This window comes from Myotis nattereri, assembly GCF_964212035.1.
Source record: "Myotis nattereri genome assembly, chromosome: 8".
Lineage (NCBI taxonomy): Eukaryota > Metazoa > Chordata > Mammalia > Chiroptera > Vespertilionidae > Myotis > Myotis nattereri.
The window spans coordinates 25,024,859-25,049,284 of record NC_138083.1 but is presented as its reverse complement, the minus strand read 5'-3'; the positions used below and the strand labels follow the sequence as shown (position 1 = coordinate 25,049,284).

Sequence of the window (24,426 nt, the reverse complement as noted above, 5' to 3'; positions counted from 1 at the left end):
AGCGTGAGAAGTGAGCAGCTCTTGACAGGCCTTAGCATGGGATCCCTTTTTCCATTGTTCATGGCAGTGACAGAAAAGGAGATATTTTCCCCTTCTTTTCCCTGCATGTTCTGGCACATGGACAACTTTCCCCTGGGACCAGAAGCATTAAGGCTGACCTGCACTTCCTGCAGCAGGCTGACTGTGTGAATCCAGTGAACCTTTGGAAACGCTAGGTCTGCTCACTCTCTTCCCCAAGTGCTGACTATACTGAGTTCTTGAGATGGGGTGTCCTCCCACTGGGTTTCGTGTGAGAGAAGGAAAAGAGATTTCCTGGGCTACTGGTCTTTCTAGCTGGTGGGGTGCTTCCTGCAAGTGGTGCTTCCCCCCCCCCCCCCCAATTCTTTTCATTACAAGGAGCTCTGGATGTACTTTAAATTGCGTCGTTATTTACCACGTTAAGAAAAAAGGCAGGTATTTATCCCATCTGTGAGGTGCTGATTGGTTGTAAAATGTCCTTGTAAAATCTAAAAAGTATTTGGAATTTGCCAACACTGCTGAACAGGGGACGGAGAAGTAACTTCTACAGCCTCGTGTTTGTTGAGTTATTAGAAAGACTTGCGCCTGTAAAGGACCCAGGGAAATCATCTAGTTTATTCCTCTGGCTCTGGGTGAATCGGCCAGGCAAATGGTCATGCGCATGCGCATTCCTGTCTCAGGCATCTCCTGGGAGGGGGATTACAAGACTTCTCTTTGTAACCTAATATGATATGTATCAATTTATACACCAAGAATTTATCCTAAAAGCTAAGCTGACATCTTTCTGGACTGACTTAAAGCCAATTTTGCGTTGTTTTCTCCTTGGAGATAGAGAACTTTGATCTAATAACACTCCATATATTACTCAACCACCCCGAGGGGCCTGTCTCGGTTACTTTAACCATTTCGTTCCTTCGCCCCTTTCCAAATCTATAATCAGATTGCTTATTGCCTTCTCTAAGTACTACATTCTTTAGAGATCTGTGACTCATTTTTTCTCCACGCAAAACTGTGCACTGCTTATGTTTCCCTTAACTTCTTGATCCATTTGCCAACTGTGCCAGGCCAAGAACAGACACGCTTTCCTGTGGTGGCACAGCCCCAGTGACAGAGATGGCCACCAAAAAAACACCCAGAGAATGGAAAAAGGTATCTGGGATATTAGACTGTGTTTCTGCCTAGAATACAGATTAGACTAAAAAGTAAGCATGTATGAATAAACTCTGCATAAGTAAAATTTCATACATATGTTATTTTCTTTGCTGCCTGTGCCACCTTTATTGATTTAAAAAAATACACCTTTCTTATTGGATATTTTGAAATTTAAAGGACATCTTTTTTTTTTTTTTTATCATGTCCATAGTTTAATGGAATGCACTATATTGGAGATTTTTACATTAATTAAACCACTCATTTGGGGCAGAGAATTAGCAATTTTGAAGACTGGTATTACCCAGAAGCTATTTTGTTCCCCAAAGTAACACTGATAAGAGACTACTCCCAGAATGCCATGAGCCTTTTCAGTTAAAACTAGGATGGGTGTAACTTCATTACTTCCTGAAGCTATATCAGTTACAAATATGTGGAAACAGAGAAGATTAAGCTATCATAGAGAATTTTCTTTTGAATGATTCATATTTTTCATGGGTAGAACTATTTATTCTCTCTCGCAGGTATGAAGTAAATATTGAAGGTTCATTACATTTCTTCTGAATATCAGATATCTGACAGTGAAATTAAGTTTGGGAACAGGCTGAGATTTTAGTGTCCCAGTGAACAGGATGTAATAAAAACTCCATAAAGAGCCAACTCTTCGCCATGTACTTTGAACATTATGTTTCACTAATAGTGATTTTCTATTTTTCAGTGCTTGAGGGAAAGTAACATAATTGTAGCTTAATTACACATGGCTCTGAAGTAAATCAAGATCATTTGTCCAAATCATGTTTTAAATTTATTTTTAATTATAGTTGACATACAATATTATATTAGTTTAAGGTGTACAACAGTGATTCAGCATTTATATGCCTTACAAAGTGATCACTACAGTAAACCCAGTAACCATACAAAGTTATTATATTACTAGAGGCCCAGTGCATGAAATTCATGCACTTGGGGGGAGGTCCCTCAGCCCAGCCTGTACCCTCTTGCAGTCCAGGAGCCCTCAGGGGATGTCTGACTGATGGCTTAGGCCTGCTCCCCGGGAGCGCACTGTGGGAGCGTACTGAGCACCAGGGGGCAGCTCCTGCATTGAGCGTCTGCCCCCTGGTGGTCAGTGTGTGTCATAGTGACCAGTTGTTCCACCATTCGGTCAATTTGCATATTAGCCTTTTATTATATAGGATTGGCTCTATTTTCTATGCTGTACATTAAATCCCCATTACTTATTTTATAACTGGTTGTTTGTACTTCTTAGTCCCCTTCCCCTTTTCTGCCCAACACTCTACCCCCTACCCAAATCATGTTTTAGAAAAAATTGTCCTACTCTCAATGCCCCGGATTTTTTAAAAAATATATTTTTATTGATTTCAGAGAGGAAGGGAGAGAGAGATAGAAACATCAATGATGAGAGAGAATCATTGACTGGCTGCCTCCTGCACGTCTCCTACTGGGGATCGAGCTGTAATCTGGGCATTTGCCCTTGACTGGTATCAAACCTGGGACCCTTCAGTCCACAAGCTGACACTCTATCCACCGAGCCAAACCAGCTGGGACAACATCCCAGATTTTTAAAATTATGTTTTTATTCAGAGAGAGGAAGGGAGAGGGAGAGAGAGAACCATCAATCAACTACTTCCTGCATGCCCTCTACTGGGGATTGAGCCCACAACTTGGTCATGTGCTCTGAAGAGGAATTAAACTGTGACCTCCTGGTTCATGGGCCAATGCTTAATCACTGAGCCACATTAGCCAGGCAACACCCAGATTTTAAATCAATTAAATTTTAGAGTTTGTCATGCTAGTGATAAGTTTCTTTCCTTCTGGAAGCTTTGTCAGCAAAATGACTTTCTGCATGGTTTGGTTTTCCTCGCCTGATTTGAATGCAGGGCCATCTTACTCAGTGGGAAATGAGCATGTGAGGACCGATGGCAAGATGGTGATGGCCAAGCCTTTCTGTACAGAATATGCCTTGCCTGCTCAAATGTACCTGGCCATTTGACTCGTCACTCCCCCTTGTCAAGTAACTCATCTAGAATCTGTCATTTTCTTGAAAATGGCTTACAGTTCTGTGCTTTCTCCTCTACCTCAAAGGCTTGAATCTGGGTGTGAACAGACGCATTCTATTTAAGTGCCTACCACTTCATACTCATGTCCTCTATTCTAACAGATGGAATAACACCCAGCTTTTTATGGCAAAACATCCCCAACCCTAACCTTCTCTTCCTTCCTTTTCACTTCCTTGTCCTTTTAAAGGACACTCTTAGATCAATTGGTAATGTTTCAGAGTACCATGCCACGCAGTCTGAGTGTCTTTGTTTGGAAAGGCAGATTTTAATTGTTGGATGTCTACTGGATGCCAACCACTGGGGTCAACTGAAGTTGAATTTCTTATCTCTCACCTCCCGGATGGCAGCAGGAGGGACAAGCTGGAGCAAAGGTGTTCTGACTCTGTGGTTGTGCAAAAGTTATTAGCGATGACTTCATAATAGCAAATTGCAATGGAACGCTTGGGACCTGGCTAGTGGTGTCCCTTCAGCTACAGAAAAGAGTGCAAACAAAAGTGTGACCTTCAATTAAGAGTAACAGCCATCCAAGAACGGGGGACTCTTTCAAGTCTTTTTCCAAAGAAGAATGGAAGTGTCAATTGTTCATGTAGCCTTCTTTTTTTTTTTTTTAAATATATTTTATTGATTTTTTTACAGAGAGGAAGGGAGAGAGATAGAGAGTTAGAAACATCGATGTGAGAGATACACCGATCAGCTGCCTCCTGCACATCCCCTACGGGGGATGTGCCCGCAACCCAGGTACATGCCCTTGACCGGAATCGAACCTGGGACCTTTCAGTCCGCAGGCCGACGCTCTATCCACTGAGCCAAACCGGTTTCGGCCATGTAGCCTTCTTAGTAAGACAGAATCATCCGTTTAAGAAGACAGCTGACCACCGCTGAGGTGGTGGGACCGATGCGGAATAGGGATTCTGTTTAATGATTTTGCCTCAAATGCTAAAGTCCTGCAAGAAGAAATCATATCTAGCAGCCATGGGGTCTTTACCATGTGCCAGAATTCCTTTTCAGCCTTTTATACCCTATCTGATTTAAACTTCGCAGGCATATTATTATTTTTTTTCAGACTGGGAAGCAGATACAGAAAGCATGAGTACCTTGCCTAAAGTCACATAGCTAGCATGAGACGGAGCCAGGCAGTCAGATCCCAAAGGTTGCAAGCTCTTAACCAGGAAGATGGGACTCCTTGAGGTCAGGTTTCCCAGGCTACAACCTGGGAGAAAGAAGCCCAGCACCTCGCTTCAAAGGTCGTTTTCTTGAGAATTTGGGGGATTCTGTTTGCTTGTGTATTGGTACCCAGTCATGTGATCCGGGGGAATGCATGGCTCATAAACACATTTCCTGGGAATTAGCTCAGAGTGTGGGAAGTTTTCTGCCTATGAAGCTCTTACAGGTGATTTTGCTCTTTTACAAAAAACCCTGCTCCAGACTTTGCCAAGCTCAGCCCCGGAGCTCCCCTGGGAGAACGGGAAGAAGTTTCATCTTAAGCTGATGGAGTGAAAGCCCCAGGAAAGTGGCATTTTAGAGAAGAGGTTTGATCAAAGCCAGTAAAGCTGAGGATAATTCCTTAAATGTATCTTTATGTAAACAGGGAGGACTCAATAAGATTTTAAAATAACACAGTTGAGTAAGTGAAACAATTGAAGATAGGCATCTGATTCAAATCCAATTCAGCAACTGCAACAATATTATCTGATGAGGGAGATTTGGTGTCACATGTTCAAAGCTGACTTTAAGTCCTTAAGAGGTATCAAAATAATCAAAGTGTTTTCTTTGCTCTTAGCTGTCTTGTGAAAGAATTACAAATGGCCGAACCATTTATGTTGATCAGAAACCACAGTTGGGAAGTGGAAAGAAAGCGGGTTTCTGAGCACAAAGCAGGGAGGGAAGAGACTCTGTCCATTATCATAGCTTCTCTCTTAGAAGCGTCATGCTCTCTGCCTCAGATTCCAGGCCCCAGGCCATCGGAGGCTCTTTGGAGAGGAGTATGTCTAATGTGCAAGAATAAGAACTGGAAAAGGGATTCCCAAACTTGGCTGATGATCATAGTCCCCTGGAGTGCTTTTTGAAAGGAACAGATTTCCAGGCTCCTCCCGTGGAAGTTCTGATTCAGCAGGTGCGGGCTGGAATCCAGGAATATGAATGTTAACACATGTCCCTACGTGGGAATCTTATGATCCACCAGGACTGGGGGCCACAGTCTAGTACACACGTTTTATAGATGAGTAGGCTGAGGCATGGCAAGGATAATTAATATACTTATTCCTATTTTAAAGGTGAGTTGAGGCTAGAATTTCTTTTACTTTTTTTTTTTTTGCCTTTGGCTCTAGATTCTGTGCTTTTTTCAGGTCTCTGAGTACACAGGCATTGGACAGTTAGAGATGAGTGTGTGTGTGTGTGTGTGTGTGTGTGTGTGTAAGAGAGAGAGGGGGGAGGGGTGGATCCATATATTTAAGGATGAGGACTTTCAGTAGGTATTAAATATTAGGCTATTAATAATGATATCATTCTTTTGAAGTGTAGTCAGATGAGTAAAAATCTCTGACTCTTGGAATTAAAAGGTTTATTCTATGAAAACATAATTATTTAGTACACCGTCTCCTGAAAGAAGTAAAAAACACAAAAAAGAGAAACAAGATATGTTTTCCAAAGGGTTATTCAAGAAAATATTAAGCTTATTTTGTCCAAGGCTTCCAATCATGTGGAAGAGTCATGCCTTAGAAAAGGTAATTCAATTTGATAGTGAAAAATCATTCTGTTGCTTCCATCTTCTCTTCCCATTGGACTTTGAGCATCTTGCAGTCAGGGATGGTATCTTATTCCTACTTACATTCCTAAAGCCCAATGTCTAACATATAATAATGCTGATAATAATTATTTATTGGGCACATTTAATTTTCAAAAAAGATCCCATGCTGTAGGTATGTTACGACCCCATATCTCACATGAGGAAATGGACATGCAAAGACCATCTGGTTTGTTTACTGAGCTCTGGCAGGTAGATGCAGCTACGGGGCGGGAGATAAGGAAATGGACTGTGGATTTTCAAAGCTGGTACTAAGTAGGATCTCTGAGTAGATGAATAAGGAGCAAGAAGAAGCAAATCTTGCACACCTGACATGTTTTGGGGTCGGAAAGATAAACCAGGAAAGCAGATAGTTAAATGAGATCTGATATGATTTTATTTAAAAAAAAAATACCCTCCTGATTATGAACTGTTTAATGTGCTCATCTTTTATGTGCGTGTCTACTCAGTGAGACGTTTTACCCCAACTACCTACAAGATATCCTCACAAAGATATTCTCACTATTTGCCCTCTGGAAATCTTGCCAGAATCCCAAACTTACTATTTCCCAAACTGAATTTGGCTCCCCAACTTCCGACTGTGTTTTGTGTTCTGTGTCCTCTATTTCTACTGACAGGAGCCCACATTTTAGGCTCAAAACTCTTGACTTCCCGGTGTATTCCACTAGCTTCCAAGGCCCAGAAATAGTGCTGGTAAGTGCCTCATCGCCCACACCCCTCTGCTTGAGTTCAGGCCCCCAGTGCCTCTACCTGGGAATGTTGCAATCACCTCTTAATTCATCTTCTCAAGTCTTCACTCTTGTCCCTCTAATCCATCATACACACTGCTATTACCAGTTTCATCATTTGGTATCACATCTTCTGACTCACCCAACCCTCTTAAAACCCGCACACAGCTTCAATTTGCTGACAGCCGTGGTTTCCTACGTGGCCCCTCGAATGAAATCTTGTCCAGAAACTCCAGTATGTCAACTAGATAGAAGCAGGCTGTTCTCGTCGCACCAGGAGCGTATCCTGGATCATTGCCCATCTGTCTTCACAACACCCAGAAGTCAGCAGAAGAGATTTTGAATAAATGCCAATTTCCTGGGCCGCATATCAGGGACTTCTGAAATTTTCTCCCAACTTACTGTTTCTAGTTTATTTCCCATTTGTGCCAATAAGGTCCCCTCCAGTTGAGTCAAAGGGAACTGTTATTTTCATACATTCGCTCTGCTTCCCCACTTTGTGTCCTTTGTTTATTTGAATAGCATTCTCTTCTGTTCAGATGCCTTCCCTTCGTCTGCAGGCATCCACATCCTGTCTTTTAAGACCCACCTTGAAAGCTTCCTCAGTGGAGTGTTCCCTCCTCAATTCATTCTCCCTTATTGCTAAGTAATTTTCTTCTTTCTCCCATCCAAGTACTAACCAGGCCCGACCCTGCTTAGCTTCCGTGATCAGACGAGATCGGGCGCGTTCAGGGTGTTATGGCCATAGACTCTTCTTTCTTATTCCCTCATGATTCATTAGCTGGGTCTCTTGTAGGCATGTATTCTTTCTGTTTTGTACTAGAATTATTAATTTTTTAATTTATTGATTTTAGAGAGAGAAAGAGGAATGTAGAGAGTGAAAGAGCAAGAAAGAGAGAGTTGTTCCATTTATTTATGATCCATTGGTTGGTTTTTGTATGTGCCCTGACTGGGGATTGAACCCACAATCTTGGCATATCTGGATGAGGCTCTAACCAATTGAGCTACCTGGCCAGGGCCTAGAATTATTTAATGTTAGTTTTCTCTCCCCTTGTAGAGTGCAAAGTCCTTGAAATTAGGATAATGATGGATTTGCCCTTGTATTCTTTCTCAGGGCATGGGACACACCTTGAGTTTGTTGCTCACATTCATTTGTTGGATGAATAACGACTTTGGGGGCATCCAGAAGGAAGGGATGAAGGCTTCATTATTATTGTGCCTTACCATCATGCATCAGGCAGGGCTGGGCTTACCACAGACCTTGTATTGAGTCCATAAAACTGGCAGACATTTCATTTTACATTGTAGCTGTAATATGTATTTTTACATTTTTAGCTGCCTTCTGGAATCCACTGATGGAGGATCCTCTGGAGAGCTATAAAATAACAATTTGTTCATTCGGTGTGGAGGAGAGGGAAACAGAATTAGCACCGCCATTTTGTTCATGGTGTTCACAGGCTAATAGAGGTTAAATGTATTTCAGGCAATGAGAGGCAGAATCTTAAAATGCCTTTCTTTGCTATGGCTCTTCCGTCCTAGGTTATCTTTCCAAAAAGTATTTTGTGGCATGTTCCCTTTGAGGTCATCCACTGCATGTCACTGTCTTTAGGGCAGCACCTCTGAAGGGATCTGGAAAGAATCTAAACTAATGGTTTGGAACTTTTATAGTTATGCCTCTCTAGCGAGGTGGATAAATGGTTTGAGTTGAAAGAGCCGAGAGGACTGTGGCAATAAGCTTCTGGAAAGGGCAGTGGGAAGTCTGAAGGAATAAATTAAAGTACCAGATGCCCTTTATACTGCTCAACTGCTCAGCGTGAGTCAGTCCCAACTTCCCAGCTTGGGTCACAAGTTTATCTTCTCTAAAGGCTGTGAAAGCAGCCACAGCGGCAGGGGATGATGGATGGAGTTGTACTGAGGAAGGGTGTGCGTGGAAGTTCTGTTGGGGTCTTGAAATTCCCCAGGAAGTTTCAAGAATTTCTTGTAGTCTATTCAGTAAGTTAAAAAAATACAGGGAGGGAAGGTGTCACATAAATCACTTGGCATAATTGTATATATTTCAGTATCATATAGGAAAAGCTTGAGTATAAGTGTGTAATAACAAGGGGAAAGATTTTTGTGATCATCACTTTGGAAAATTAAAAAGAAAGCATATAATTACTTAATTTGAAAGTTTTATTAAATGCAAGTTACAGTTCCTTGTTTAAATACCTTTCACTTACAGGGTGAAATCCCTTAAAGCACACAGCCTTAGAGATATGCTTGTTGTAACCTGTTCCTCATTTCTCTTGCACTTACAGAGCTGCCTGGAGTTTCTCATTGATAAGAAAATCAGGTATTTTTCAATAATAACTCACTCTTTTATGAGAATGAAAATAATGTGCATATTTCCTGAATCAATGATTGGACATTGAAGTGTCATTTCTTTGGTTAAAATATTCATAGTAGTTACATATTCAATGCCAACTTACTCATTGATATTACCATCTAAGACCGCATAAGTAGACCTAGAATATAAAATAACTGAAGCATAATTGGAGGTAGAATTCAAAACTCTCTTAATATTTCACATAAAATTGATTCACAATGTTTACCTTAAACATTGAATATACAATACAAAACAGGAATTGAGGACACCCTTTTAGAGTTTCATTACTTGATTTTAATTTCAGCTTCTTTACTAATTTAATTGTGTGATCTTGGTCAAGTCACTTAACTTTCCTATACCTAAATTTCCTCATCTGAAAATGGGAATAATTACAGAACGTAACTGTATTAGTCAGCTTTTACTACAATAATGCTGTGTAACAAACAGCCCCCGCCCCGTATCTCAGTGGCTTACAAATATAAATTTTTTTCTCCCTTAGGTCAACTGTGGCAGCTCTGTTCAAGGCTGAACATTGGGCTTAGGTTTACTCTACAGGTACCAGTCTGAAAGAGAAGTGGTTCTCTGAAGGGAATGTCGGCAACAGAAGGGAATGAAGCAAACCATTTATCAGTCCCAGTCAGAGCCTCTGCTTGCATACATTCACATTTCAAAGGTCAAATAAGTCATATGGTCAAACTCAACATTGAGGATAATTATACTTTTCCCATTAAAAGAGGAAGGCAGATTAGTTGTTGCTGAACAATAATATCTACCTCATTATCCTAGGGTTGTGGTGAGTGTTAATTGATATAATATGCATAAACTCTTAGCATATTTGCTTGTCACATTGTAAAATATCAATACGCAGTCATTATTTTTCTTATATAAAACAGTGCCACAAATTGAAAACAGCAAAAAACAAAGAAACTTCTGGAAATTCAGTCAGTTGACCTTACTGAGATTTATATTCCAACTCATCTTACGTCTCTCCTTTATTGCCTATGTTTTCCATTCTTGTGGTAGAACCTGAAAGTCTGTCAGCAGTGTGGAAACACAGGGGAGAAGACTGATTGCTACTTCTGTAATGGTCAAAAGTGTCCCAAATTCCATTTTCTTGGGGCTAAGGCAGTGAGTTATGAATCTTGGGAAGTACATAATTTCTATTACTTTCTTCTTTCCCTCCCTCTCTCCATCTCTCCCTTCCTTCCTTCCTTCCTTCCTTCCTTCTTCCCTTCCTTCCTTCCTTCCTTCCTTCCTTCCTTCCTTCCTTCCTTCCTTCCTTCCTCTATCTTTTCTTTCATTTCTTCTTTTTAAAAATAAAATAGGACTTTTATCAGATAAATGGATTGGGTCTCAGTACTTACTATAATCATTGACTCTTACAGTGAATTTGTTTTAGGGTCTTAGAAGTGCAACAGAGTTTGGGATTTAACATATTTATTAAAGATTGAGAAAAAGAAGCCAACTTGTGGTACAGATCTGATGAAGCCTAAGCCAGCCAGGCATGAGCTCTGGAGCTAGAGTAGCTTTCCTGAACTCTCCAGATTTGGGTCAAGATGACTAATTCTTTAACTTTCTGGCTAGTCTGGCTGGTGTGGATCAGTAGTTGAGCATTGACCCATGAACCAAGAGGTAACTGGTTTGATTTCTGGTTAGGGCACATGCCCAGGTTGCGGGCTCAATCTCCAGTATAGGGCATACAGAAGGCAGCCAGCAATCAATGTTTCTCTCTCATCAATGTTTCTATATCACTATCCCTCTCGCTTGCCCTCTCTTTAAAATCAATAAAAAATATTAAAAAATTTCTACCTAGATTAGTCATTTGATGTGGGCTGCCCAAGAAAGGGTATATCTTGGGCTTGGGGACTCTGTGGGTGAGGCAGACCCTGAAGGAGCTGGTGGCTAGAGGCTGTGTGAAAAATTCACACCCTGCAGCTGGACAGCAAGGCCTATCTGAAGAGGGATTTGTGTGGTGCATCTCCATGTCAACCACAAGAACCTAGCGCATTGTGCACATTTAGTAAATGTTGATTATCAGTATTGATGCTAGCTACCATTGATGTTTATGTTTATGTATAGTTTTGCTATTTCAGCTCTCTTCTGCGCACCCCCCCCCCCGCCGGCACTCCCAAATGGACAGTTTCCCACCTTTGCTTGGCATAGTCTCTAAGAGAGCTGTTTTCTATTCTGAGAGCCATGATGGTAGCAAAACCCATTAGGTTCCTTTGGCTTTTAGACTTTAAGAACACTCTGGCCCCTGTGTTCACTCATGAGTTTCCAAATCAGCTAGCCTAACTTCAGTCAGGATATGGAGAAGGTTTTCACAGAATCCCAATATCCATTAAAATTGGGCCTGTGTCCAAAGTCTATTAGGAATGATACCATGAAATCTCTAAGATATGCCTCTATCATTCCTGGAAGGAGTCTAGACATTTAGAGAAGTGTACTCACAGTTTTATAGAATAACAGACAGTTGAAATAGGAGAAAAACACAAATTAACAGGTTCTTCTTCCTCCTATTACAGTTGAGAAAACAAAAGCATCGAGATCCACGAATTGTTCAAGTTTACACAACTCTTTACTAGCAGAACTGGGGTAGAAGCCAGACTCTCAGGCCAGTGGTTGTCGATGCCATTATACAGTGTTTAGGCAGCACTGAGGTGTAAAATTTTGGGTCAGCATTGGAGCCAGACAACCTGGTTCAAATCCTGGCTCAAACACTCACTAGTACAAGCAGTGCTGAAAATGATCTATACCCACCTGTCCAGTACACTACATAAAATATGGCTGGCACAGCTGAGAAAAGAAATTTTCAATTTTATTTAATTTTAATGAATTAAATGTGGTTAGTGGCAAACGTTTTAGGCAGTGCAGATCTAAAGAACAGGATCATGTCCTATTTAGCTCTGAATTCATAGGCTAGCCCAGGACATGGTGTTTCTCAGTACTTGTTCATTGTCATGTTCAAAGGAGCATATTGGTGAGGTAGGGGGCTGAGGGTAGCATAGAAGACAGAGTTCAAGTCTGTTCTACTTGACTTTTACCTAAGACCTATATTTTGGTAGTGTAGCATGGTGGATAAGACCACAGAGTGTAAAGTTCACATGCCTGGGTTTAAATATGGAAGCTGCCATTTATTAACCTTGATCTTCTGTGCCTTGGTTTCCTTATCTGTAAACTGGGAATAAAATGGTGTTTCTTATATAGTATTGCGTGTGTGCTTGCATTGATTTAATATCCGTAAAATTCTCAGAATAGCTCCTGGAACATACCAAGTTCCCTCATGCACACATGGTCTTACTAAAACGAAATCCCACCTGGATTAAGCCTTTATGTATCTTTGCATTCTTTCCACCTCTCAGAAAAGCTGAGGAACTACTTGAGCTCTAAGTTCATAGGCAGAAGGGTTTCTTTCATGTTGCTGATGCTACTTGGGACAACGTGACCTTGTTGTGTTGTTGGGTTAAGTCCAGAAACATTTAACCCAAACCCTCATCCCTAAATGGAGCCAATTCACCAACGTGTCTGGTGTGGGGAGGAGAAGTGAACTGCTAAAAACAATGAGGTCAACCTTCTGAACTAAACAGGGTAATGATAGCTGGCCCCTCAGAAGATACGACTGCTAGGAAATTCTGCACCCATGTTTATACAAAACCAAGTAGGAAATGTTTGCCAATGGAATAAATAAAGGATCCTTCTGGTTACATAATGTTTCGTTGTGCCCCAGTTTGAGGCTGTTTTGGAATCAATGCTTAGTCTAGCTTTGAATTTTGCAGCTCAGGCTGCCATCTCCTCTTTTGTTTGCTTGCTCTTGATACTTGAAGTGTCATTCTTTTCAGTTCCCTAATGGCCTGAGTTAAAGTAGGACCAGAATGTGACTTCATTGCTTTGGCTTAAGACAACCCTTATGATCTACTTCGCTTCTGAACCTCTGACCCAGGGATAGATTTGGATCGGGGCAGGGTGATGGGCTGGAGGGTCTAATTGTCCCATGTACCTGAGAAAAAGGAAGCTTTATTTTTACTAAAAACACATCTGTTTGTTGAGATCCTACTATGTGCCAAGCATTATGCTGAGCACAGCCTCAGGCTTTCACAATAACCTTGCAATGTCCGCAATTATGATCCACAGATATGAAGTGGTTTTAAGTATCATGTTCCAGCTCAGAAGTTAGGGTGACTTAGCCCCCAAGTCTCTGATTTTTCCCTTCTGTTACATGCCTTTCCTGGAGTAGAAATTAAAGCAGCTGTTTTAATTCAGTTGCTTTAGTTTCCCTGTGTAACCTGGAAAAAAATCTAGTTGTAAAAAAATCAAAGTAAATCCTCACAATTCAACACATTTTCATTTGTATAGGTGAGCAAATTTATTACATCACATTTTGAACTTGTCACTACCCTGAAAAGGAACCACCTTCTCCCCACCCAGTACACACTTCATAAAAGCATTTATTGAGCACCTACTGCATGTGATGGCTGCATGTAAGTTCCAGGTGGCAGGGGCTGCAAGTTACAAAGTCCCAAATGCTTCTCAAAGATTATGGGTCTTGGTGAAGCCAATTTTATTATCTTGGGCATCAGTTTGTTTATTTATAAAACATTGATGTTCAAGAGCCCTCTGAAATTCTAGGGTATGGCAGACTTGAGTGAGGATTTAGACCCTCACAGAGAAAAACTCCACTCTCGGATCTTTTATCTCTAAGGAGACTCCTATGGTTCATTCAGAAATTCTGGAAAAATGAAGAAAACATATCCATGGCCCTGTTCCCCAAGTGCCCTTTAGAATCCAGTGGGATTGAAAGATAACTAAAGGGAAAGACAGAAATGAAAATTGTAGTGGTATTTGACCTTTCCTGGGCATTCCTTACTTCTCCAGCATTGCAGTATATGTTTTACTTGGATTGTATTTAGTCATTTAGTCAAGTAGTCCAATGATTTAGAGCAGTGCATGTGACATTTGAGTGAATCCAGGAAATCGAAAGAATGAACAAGGGTGCAAATGGATGGGGAAAGGTGCCTTAAGTCTGGGTGGCTGGCTGCCCAAGTGATGTGAGGTTCACATTGATGGCCCCTGAGTTTCTGATTAGGAGGACCAGAACTTGCAATTCAGCTGGAAAAGGGTATATGGAATTTATTTTGAAGCTTTGTTTGTTTGACACATATAGCTTTTGTTTAGTTTGTATGTTTATTTCTTGGGGGGTGTCTGTTGGTAGAGATTGTGATGCCTGACTCCAACATACAAAGCTGCTCCTAGGTGCTGTCACTTGGTTCCCAGCAGATCTTTGTACCAGGGATCCAAGTGTCTGAAATTGCATCATTGAAGACTCATACATTCCTCCTCTGCCTTTTCCCTGCTGGCTTGCTTTTTATAAATTTACTAGAGGCCAGGTGCACAAAATTTGTGCACAGGTAGGGTCGGTCCCTAGGCTTGGCCAGGAATCAGAGCCATCAGGTTCCCTGCCTCCCAGCCTCCCCACCTCCTCCTTTCCTCACTCCCTCAGCACCACACCACCACCACCACCGGTTGCCCACCATTTTCTACGCCACCCCCTGGTGGTCAGCACACGTCATAGCAAGCAGTCGAACTCCTGGTCTCCTGGTGGAATTCCTGGTTGAATTCCCGGGGGGAAATTTGCATATTAGCTTTTTTTTTTTTTTTTCTTTTTTTTTTTTTTTTTTTACAGAGAGGAAGGGAGAGAGATAGAGAGCCAGAAACATCGATGGGAGAGAAACATCGATCAGCCGCCTCCTGCACATCTCCCACTGGGGATGTGCCCACAACCCAGGTACATGCCCTTGACTGGAATCGAACCTGGGACCGCTCAGTCCACAGGCCGATGCTCTATCCACTGAGCCAAACCGGTTTCGGCATGCATATTAGCTTTTTATTATATAGGATAGGATTTTTTCTTGAGGATTAACTAACATTCAGTGAGGTGTACAAATCCTAAATATACAGTTTGAGCTTTGACAAATATATACTCCCATGGATCCACCACTACTGTCAATCTTTACATTTTATCTCCCCCCAAAAGTCCCCTTATGGCCCTTTCTAGTCAATCCCTGCGCCTTTGCTCACCCCACATGACAACTATTCTGATTTGTTAGATTAGTTTGACCTGTTCTAGAACTTCACATACATGGAACCCAACAGTATGTACTCTTTTGAGTCTGGCTTCTTTCACTTAGTGTAATGGTGTTGAGGTTTTCCCACATTGCTGCATTTACCATGAGTTCATTGCGTTTAATGCTGCATTGTATAAATAGACCATGATTTAAAAAAACACGTTATTACTCACAAAAGCTTCATTTTTTAATTTAGCTTTCTGACTCTGTGTTTGTGCCTTCGCTACTTTCACAACAGTTTTTTGCTCCTCAATAAGCAAAGCATGCTTGATCCTGGACACATGTAGCACACATGGGTCCATGATAAGCCCTACTGACATGTTTTTCATTTTAGACAAACTCAGAACTTTAGGTCTCACAGCACGAACTCTGCAAAGTCGGCCTGGGCTCATGCCACATGCAGATTTTGGTGCTTTCCCCACCTTCTTGGTATAAAGGCAAACAATTCTATCGCCTAGCTTTGTTAGAGGCTGTATTTGTAGGACAGCCTCCAATAGTATGTCAAACACTGGACCATTGTGAATGCCTGAAGTCACAGTGCCTGAAGAGCTACCATAAGTTTTAAAATTCATTCTTGCAGATGGACATTTAGGTTGTATGTAATTTTTGGCATTATAAATAAAGCTGGTATAAAAGTTCATGTACAGGTCTTTTGTTGGCACATGCACTTATTTCTTTTATGTAGATGCACAGAGGAGATTTGTTGGGTCAGAGGGCAGGTGTATGTTTAACTTCATAAGAAACCACCAGAAGAAAGAAGTTTTGCAAAGTAGTTGTGCTATTTTTCACTCTTACTCAATATTTTCTCTTAAAAGATCAATAGTGCTGGTAGGAGCATCTTTCTATTATCCCCTCTTCTCCCCCATCTCTCTCTTTCTCTGTCAAAAAGGCCAAGTAACCAAGACAGGACTTAATTAGTAAATATTCCCATCTCTGATTACTTAGGCTTTTTATTCATCAATTCAGTCAATCAAAAAATCATTTGGTTGAAAGGTACAAAGAAATGAAAAGGTGAAGGACTTGAAAATTCAAGGAGAAAGCAACAGCATCCTTCATGGTGACTATTAATTGCTTTCCCCTAAGATCACGAAAAAGACAAGAATATTCACTCTTGCGACTTCCATTGACATTGTACTGTAGGTCACACCAGTGCAATAAGGCAAGAAAAAGAAAAATAGGCATAAAGAAGGAAAGGGACAATACAATTCTTTATTCACAGATGACATTTTTATCTATGTGGACAAACCTAAGGAATCTACAGAAAAGCTGTTAGAACTAATCTGTAAGTTTAGCAAAGTTTCAGTATTCAAGGTTGGCATACAAAAGCAATTGCATTTGTATTTCAAACAGCAATCAAGGGAAAAATAAAATTAAAAATACCATTTAGTATAATATCAAAGACCATAGCATGCTCACATTTATTTCTAACAAAAATGTGTAACACTTATACACTAAAAAACACAAACATTGCAGGGACAAAATATTCAAATAAATGGAGAATTTTATCATATTCATGTATTAAAAACTCAATTTTATTAAGATATCAATTTTTCTCAAATTGATTTCTAGTAATGTTGGCAAGCCTTTTTTTGTAAAGAGCCAGATAGTATGTATTTTAGGTTTTGCAGGCCATATGATCTTAATTACACTACTCAACTCTGCCTTTGTAATGTAAAAGGGTACACAATATATAAATGAACATTTGTGGTCATGTTTCAATAAATCTTTATTTACAAAAACAGGTTGTGTTTTTGTAAATAAAGTTTGTTCCTCTTCTATTACCCATCAGCTGAAAAATGAGACGTGAGACCAGGTTCTTTCTAGGGTTCCTTCCAATGTTCTCTTGGTAAAAGTGAAAGGGTTCTTGTCTCTAATCGTGCTAGATGAAGAGAGCTCATGAGTTATAGCACTGTTTATTTGGCTGTTAATTCTCTTGCCAGCCCCATCTTCATTTATAAAAGGATGAAAATAAATTTTGCATGGTAACGAGATCAAGAGAACTGATGTAAAGGTGCGGAGATCTGGAACAATGCCAGGTTCATTCAAACACAAGCCTATCCCCCATGCTCCCTTCCCATTACAATATTTTCCCATTTGTTTTCAGAATTTACCTTCAGAAGTTTAAAATACCACTTTCTGTTACCCACGGAGGCTTCAGATGACAAGCCTGGCCTCAGGATGTTTACATTTGCAGTGGCCCAGCTGCTATGCCCCATTTTGCAGTGTGAGCTTCTGAAGTTTGATCTCTAATAATCTCTACCCTCCACCTTCAGGTGCCTGTCTCTGAAGGACTTGGCTTTATTTCAGGGGTCACAATGAAGAAAGTTCAGGAAGCCCTGGGGTGGCAACCCCAGAAACGTCAGGCGCCTCACTCCCATTGTCTTTTTAAGAAGACATGTTTCTTATTGTAAATATTATACTCCACCCGCCCAGTGTAATCCCAAATAATGTTAGCTCTGGGGAAAGTCGATAAGTGGTGAGAGCTGAAGGCCTTCCCTGTGTTAGGAATAAAGGCTGGTAACTACAGGAATTTTCTTCCACCTCATACCTTGGACCCTCCCTCCAATTACTTCCCTTATGCTTTCAGGTCTTGAGCTGCCTAAAGATGAGGGTTGGCAAACTGCTTCCTTCGGGCCCTGCCCTGTGTGGCATTTGTCTTGCAACTTTCCCATGCTTGTTTCAGCAGGAGAAAAGAAAGCAAATAGATTGACATATGGCTGCCCTGAGGCTAGATTGTCACTGAAATAGATTTCTCCAAATAAAAATAAGGGACATTTTTGCTTGCAAGGCTTTGCAATGAAACAGAGTTAATAAAAACTGCATGGGAAACTCACATTGCAGCTATAAAAAAATTAAAAAATAAAATTCTTAGCTAAAGTCAGCAGTGATTGTTGGCTCAGGGTAGGAATTAGGGAGGAAAACATTCTGAAACTCATTGAAAGTGAAGAGGGAAGATTTATTACCCTTTATCCATTTGTTTAACCCTTCAGAAGTAAAGCTGGGAGTCACACTTGCTTAGAAAGTGATTAAGCCCTGGGTTTTAAGAGAAGGACAGATAATTTTCTCTTGGTGGGTAAGCCATTAAGCAGAATATAGGGCTACTTAATTTAAAAACAAAAATAAACAAAACCCATTGAACTGCTTCAAAATAAAGATTTGATAAAATCATTGATGAAAATGTTCCCAACTTCCTCCTTCCTTCTCCATTAGCCTCCATCTCTGGGTGGGTGTATCCGACATCTTTGAGGTTGGAGATTGAAGGGCAGGGAAACCTCTCATCACCCTCCAATCCTCAAACCCCAGGGCCATCCCCTAGAATATCTCCTGGAGCCCTGGAGAGATGGCTGGTTTCTAGAGCACCTGGCTGGCAGGGGTCTTCCCTCCAAGAATGCAGCATCCAGGGTTTTTCTAGCCCCGGAATGAGATGCCACTAGGCCATTAGGAAATGGAGATTGATTATCTGAGAAATTCACCATCTTTCTACATTTGGGATTCACCAAAGTCACTACTCTAATGGGAACCAGAGGCCTTGATTGATTCCCACTTAGGACTACAAATGGAAAAAAAAAATCACAGCATCTAAGACAAGCGGGCTTTTAGCCCCTGCTTGCTAAGGGGGGTGGAGGGTTATACGAATATTTAGCAGTGTTTCAGGGTTCTTTCTTTCTCTCCCCTTAAAACCAATAAACTCTGGTCATTTTCACAAGTTTTTGCTAATTAATGCCACTACTGTGGCAATGAGGGCTGTTCTGCAACAAATGGGGTTTTTATTGCCGGTGGAAAAGTCTGGGGAATAATTAGCAGATCCAGGGAGATCCCTTGACTCTGGGCATCTGCATGGAAATGGCCAGCCCTGGAAATCACTCAGGGAAATGGGGCCGGACTTTCCACCTTAGGGCACATTTATATTGTCAGTTTCAGCCTTCAAGCTGCAGTTGGACAAATGTGGGAAAATATTTTGTGAAATGCTAGACAAATGAACCTGATGTTGACCAATCTCAACTAGGAAAACTGGCTCTGCTTTGCTAAGCGCTGTACAGCAGCCAAGACTTGCAAATGAAATATTTTGATATCTCGTTAAACTTGTGTCCCCAGAGAGAAGCACACGCACATACACAGGGCTGACTAGTGTCCCCCACAAGGTGCCTGGCTGGAGAAGATACAGACATGACAGACTCACCGGGTTGGAAGGGAACCTGGAGGTCGTGCAGTTCAGAAGTTTGAAACCAAGGGACCTTTGGAGGGAATCCAGGGGGTCCGTGAATATGGATGGGAAAACAATTACATTTTTCTTTTCATTAACCTCTAATTAAAATTTTTTGTTGCTTTCCATTTCAAATGTGGGCAACAAACTGAGGCCTTTGAAATAGCCTGGTTGTTATTAAACAGCAAAGGAGGAAAGGGAAGACTAGATAGAGGCATGCCATTTATACAGCTTTGCTAAAAAGCTATATTTACCACTCTCCAACTTGATTCCCCACTGATTAATGGGGGAAGGGACTGGACAAAGGCAGTTTAGAGGCATGCCCAGTAAAGGTCTGAATGACATGGGAAGATGCTTGCCTGTCAATCACACCTGAAAACATAATTGGCCATGATGGGCATGGCCACTGCAGATGTGAGAAACAAACGGAATCTATATATATAAAAGCCTAAGTGACCGTTTGACCGGTAGCTATGATGCACATGACCGCCAGGGACAGACGCTCAACCCACAAGTATGGAAACATGGCACAGACTGATGAATCTCAGAGGGAAAGGGGCAGGGGGGAGTGTGGGAAGAGATTCCAAAGATCTTATATGCATACTAGAGGCCTGGTGCACAGATTCGTGCACCAGTGGGGTCCCTTGGCCTGGCCTGCACCCTCTTGCAATCCGGGACCCCTCAGGGGAATGTAAGAGTGCCAGTTTTGGCCCGATCCCTGCAGGCCAGGTCGAGGGACCCCACCGGTGCATGAATCTGTGCACTGGGTCTCTAGTAGGAATATATAAACAAAGGAGCCACCCTCTCTTGGCTCAACGGCACCTGGCTCCTGTGACTCCTGGGGTAGGGTGATGCACTTCCCTGTGTCCACATAGCTCATGACAAGTTGGATTCCACATGTTAGCTAATGAACTTTAATTAGCTGGGATGCTGAACCACACCTGATGGGAACATGGAACGGAAGCTCTGGGCACTGCCCTGTTCTGGCTCTGCTATAACCCCAGCTGTGCCTTTTCCAGGACTGGCTTAAGGGACAGGGAACTTTGGAACCTGAGAAATGTAACTCCACACTAATAAAGCCTTCTTCAACATCCCATCCTCCCCTGGGGGCTTCTGAAAATGCTTATTTCAGTAGCGCCCCAAGAATCTCCACCTTGTTCCCCCAAACCACAGGGAGTTTCATTCTCCTTCATCAAAACCACCGGGGCATCACCTGTACCTGTGATTTTCCACACAGTAGAAATAAAAAAAATGTCTTCATATCACATAGTGGTTTAGGCTATCTCAAGATATCATTTATGCTCATCACTTCTTTGAAATTCTGGTAGTTATTAGTTCTACTGCTGGATAGTATTATTTAGTGTGTTACTAAAAATATACATATCACACACTTAAAATTATTTTGAGCACTGTATCTTATGTAATGATATGTATTTTTTTTCACTCCATTTAAAAACATTCTGAGAGGAGGTCACAGAATATGAGGTTTAAAAACACTTCCTTGCCCAACTTCTTCTATTCGCAGCTGAGGAAACTGAGGCAATTTGGTGAGTGACAGAGAGAAAGCCAGAAGCCCACGGTGCTGTCTGCAGTCCATTCCTGCCTTTCCAGGAGTACTGTGAGTACCCGTGGCGAAGACAGCACAGAACACTTCCTTAACACAACATGTTGAAGCATAGGGATCAGGGATGATAAATAATTCCTGAGGCTAATCTTAGCCAGGAGATTTGTTTTCAAATTCAAATACACTTCTCTACCTTCATTGTAGAGTGTGGATATTGCCAAGTTAAGTATAGATTGTTATTTTAAAAGATTAACACAGAGGCCCAATGATGCATTTTACATTTAAATGTGCCCACAGAATCAATTATATGTTATTTTCTGTACCCCAACAGCGAAGTTATCTCCTGAGTACTTGAGGGGGATTGAAATGAAAACTTTAATCTGTGAACATTCCAACTGTGAGAAAGGAGAAGCTGGTGTCAAGACGATCTAAGTTGGAATGACTATGGATAATTTGTATTATCAACTTCATGTATTATCTAGAATGAACTGCATTAATGATGCATATATGTCTGTACTAGTGGAGAAAAGAACACATTCGTTTCAAACAACCAGTGCCTCTCATGAAAATGTTAGCTGACCCTACAGCTCTGGTGTGAACGTAAAGATGTAAGAAATTCAAATAAATTCTCACTTTCTCTCACTGTTCAATTACAGGCAGATCTTTTTTTAAAGCAATTGATCCTGACACATTCTGGTTTGCTAAATTTCACAATTCATGGAGTTATAAAACTTTACCATGGAAAGAAACCTTATATATTATCTAATTCAGTAGTTCTCCAACCTTTATATTTTTCAACCATTAATTTTTTTTCTTTAGCAAGCTATTAGATGTGACATACATGTGAATATATTTATTTATCATTTTGGTTTTATTTTTAAAATGATAGGTTAGTAATGCTTATTTTTTATTTTATTTTTTTATATTTTATTGATTTTTACAGAGAGGAAGGGAGAGGGATAGAGAGTTAGAAACATCGATGAGAGAGAAACATTGATCAGCTGCTTCCTGCACACTCCCAACTGGGTATGTGCCCGCAACCAAGGTACATGCCCTTGACCGGAATCGAACCTGGGATCCTTGAGTCTGCAGGCCAACGTTCTATCCACTGAGCCAAACCGGCCAGAGCAGTAATGCTTATTTTTCATGTCTTCACTTTTCATTTTGAAATAATTTTAGGCATAAAAAGATACAAATATAATATAAATAATTTCAGTATGTCCTCATCCAGACCCCCCAAATGTTAATATTTCTTATAACCACAGTACAATTATCAAAATCACTAAATTAACATTTATACTACCCTGTTGTCTAAACTATAGACCTCATTTAAATTTCATCAATTATCCCACTAATGTCTTTTTTTCTGGTCCAGAACCCAATCTAGGATTACATGTTGCATTTAGTTTTCATTGTCACTTATTCTCCTCTAATAGGAAATATTTTCCCAGACTTTCTTTGGTTTTGTGTAACCTTGAACCTTGAAGAGTTTTGAGCAGTTATTTTGTAAAAGGTTTCTCAATTTGAATTTGATGTTTCCTTGTGATTCTTTTCAGTTTATGCACTTTTATTTTTTTTAATTTATTTTTATTTTTGAAAGTATTACAAATATCCCTTTTTTTTCTCCCAATTGTCCCCCCTCCTCACTACACCCTTCCCCTCCTGTGGGGGGGAAGTCTATGTCCATGGGCTATGCATATATGCATATAAATTCTTTGTTTAATCTCTCCCCAATCCCCACCCCCAGCCTTCCCTCTGAGATTCATTAGTCTCTTCCCTGCTTCTGTCTCTATTTTGTTCATCAGTTTATTTTGTTCATTAGATTCCACATATGAGTGCGATCATGTGATGCTTGTCTTTCTCTGATTGGCTTATTTTGTTTAGCATAATGCTCTCCATGTCCCTCCATGCCGTCTCAAAGGGGGAGTGATCCTACTTTTTTTTACTGCTGCATAGTATTCCATGGGTAAATGTTCCACAGCTTTTTTATCCACTACAGAAATGATACTGTCTTTCTCAGGAGAGCATATCAGAAGGCACATGATGCTGATATCTCCTTACTGATGTTAATTTTGATCACTTGTTTAAGGTGGTGTCTGCTAGGTTTCTTTATTATAAAGTTACAAATTTTCTTATTCTAATATGTATTCTGTGAGGAGGTACTTTGAGACTAATTGGTAATTCTTGCCTGAAATAACCATTAGGTTTGTATAAGAAAGAACCAAGTTTATTCTAGAGACAATTCAGTATTTAACATGAAATCCAAAATTCCCTTCCCTTGAGATTTAGGTTGTTTTTCACAATTACTCATTTATTGCCTCACTAAATTTCTTTCTCTCACTATTTACCCAAAGTTATAAATGCCATGAGAATGTGGCAGTTACGAATGTACCTACAATGTAAAAGCACTTGAAAGACAGGTGTGGCGATTCCTGAAGGTTCTTAGTGGATTTCAAGTATTTAAAATCACAGGAAAAGGTGCAAAGTACATTCTTTTGCCCCCGAATGTAATTTGATCACATCCCATGAGTACATCAGAGCATAATAATTTATGCCTCAAAGCCACAGACACCTAATGAGCACCCACAATATTGAAGTAAACTTTCCATGTTATACAAGTGTCAACAATGTAAGCTTCACGCTGCACTCTGACATGCGTCAAGGTGAGCTGGAGACTCAAGGAGACAGAGGGAGGGTTTTTGTATCAGGAATTTCTTGCATTAACCTTTGGCTATCTACTTCAATTATTTTTGTAGTGCAAATCTAGATTGATATAAATAAGCAGATAAATAAAACTGCCTCAGAATTTCACTCACTTATTTTGGAAAGGGCTATATGCAACTCTGAGATGTACATGGGCCTCCACCAAAGAAAGGCTGGTCTTGCCTATTTGTTCTTAGAATGCGTGGAGCCAGATGGTGAAAAACCCCCACTATAGGGCAATTCCCAAAAATGTGAATGAGAATCAGTTTCCCACAAGACTGTGTCTTCCTCCTACCCCCTACCCTCTACCCACTTTAGGCTGACTCTTTTGAAAGTATGGATACATAACATAGACATGTTGGTATAGGAGGGATAATTTTCTTTTCTAAGATACCAAACAAAACAATTTCACAAATCCAGGTAAGACCTAAAGAGATTAGTTAATTTCACCTTCACGTCATCAGAAGCCACCTTATTTGTAATACTGCCCATTCTTAGAAAACTCAAGTGATGGAAATGTAACACCTCCGTCATCTTCACCAGTTTTTACTGTCAAATCTTCTTCCTGATGCCTATCTGAGGACCTGCATCAAGAAAAACCCAGTCTTCTAAAATCCAGGTGTAAGTAGTAGGCATCAAAGCTTGTTTCATTAACTGCTTTTGCTAACAGAGCTTTGGATAAAGATTTGAAA

The 24,426-nt window shown here is 40.7% G+C and overlaps 1 pseudogene across 1 annotated transcript; it reads right to left on the bottom strand.

Annotated features, from left to right (window-relative positions):
* Positions 1–15,412: 15,412 nt before the first annotated feature.
* LOC308523689 (large ribosomal subunit protein eL34-like) lies at positions 15,413–15,780 on the bottom strand (annotated as a pseudogene). Its single transcript has one exon. The product of its transcript is annotated as a large ribosomal subunit protein eL34-like (transcript).
* Positions 15,781–24,426: the final 8,646 nt, after the last annotated feature.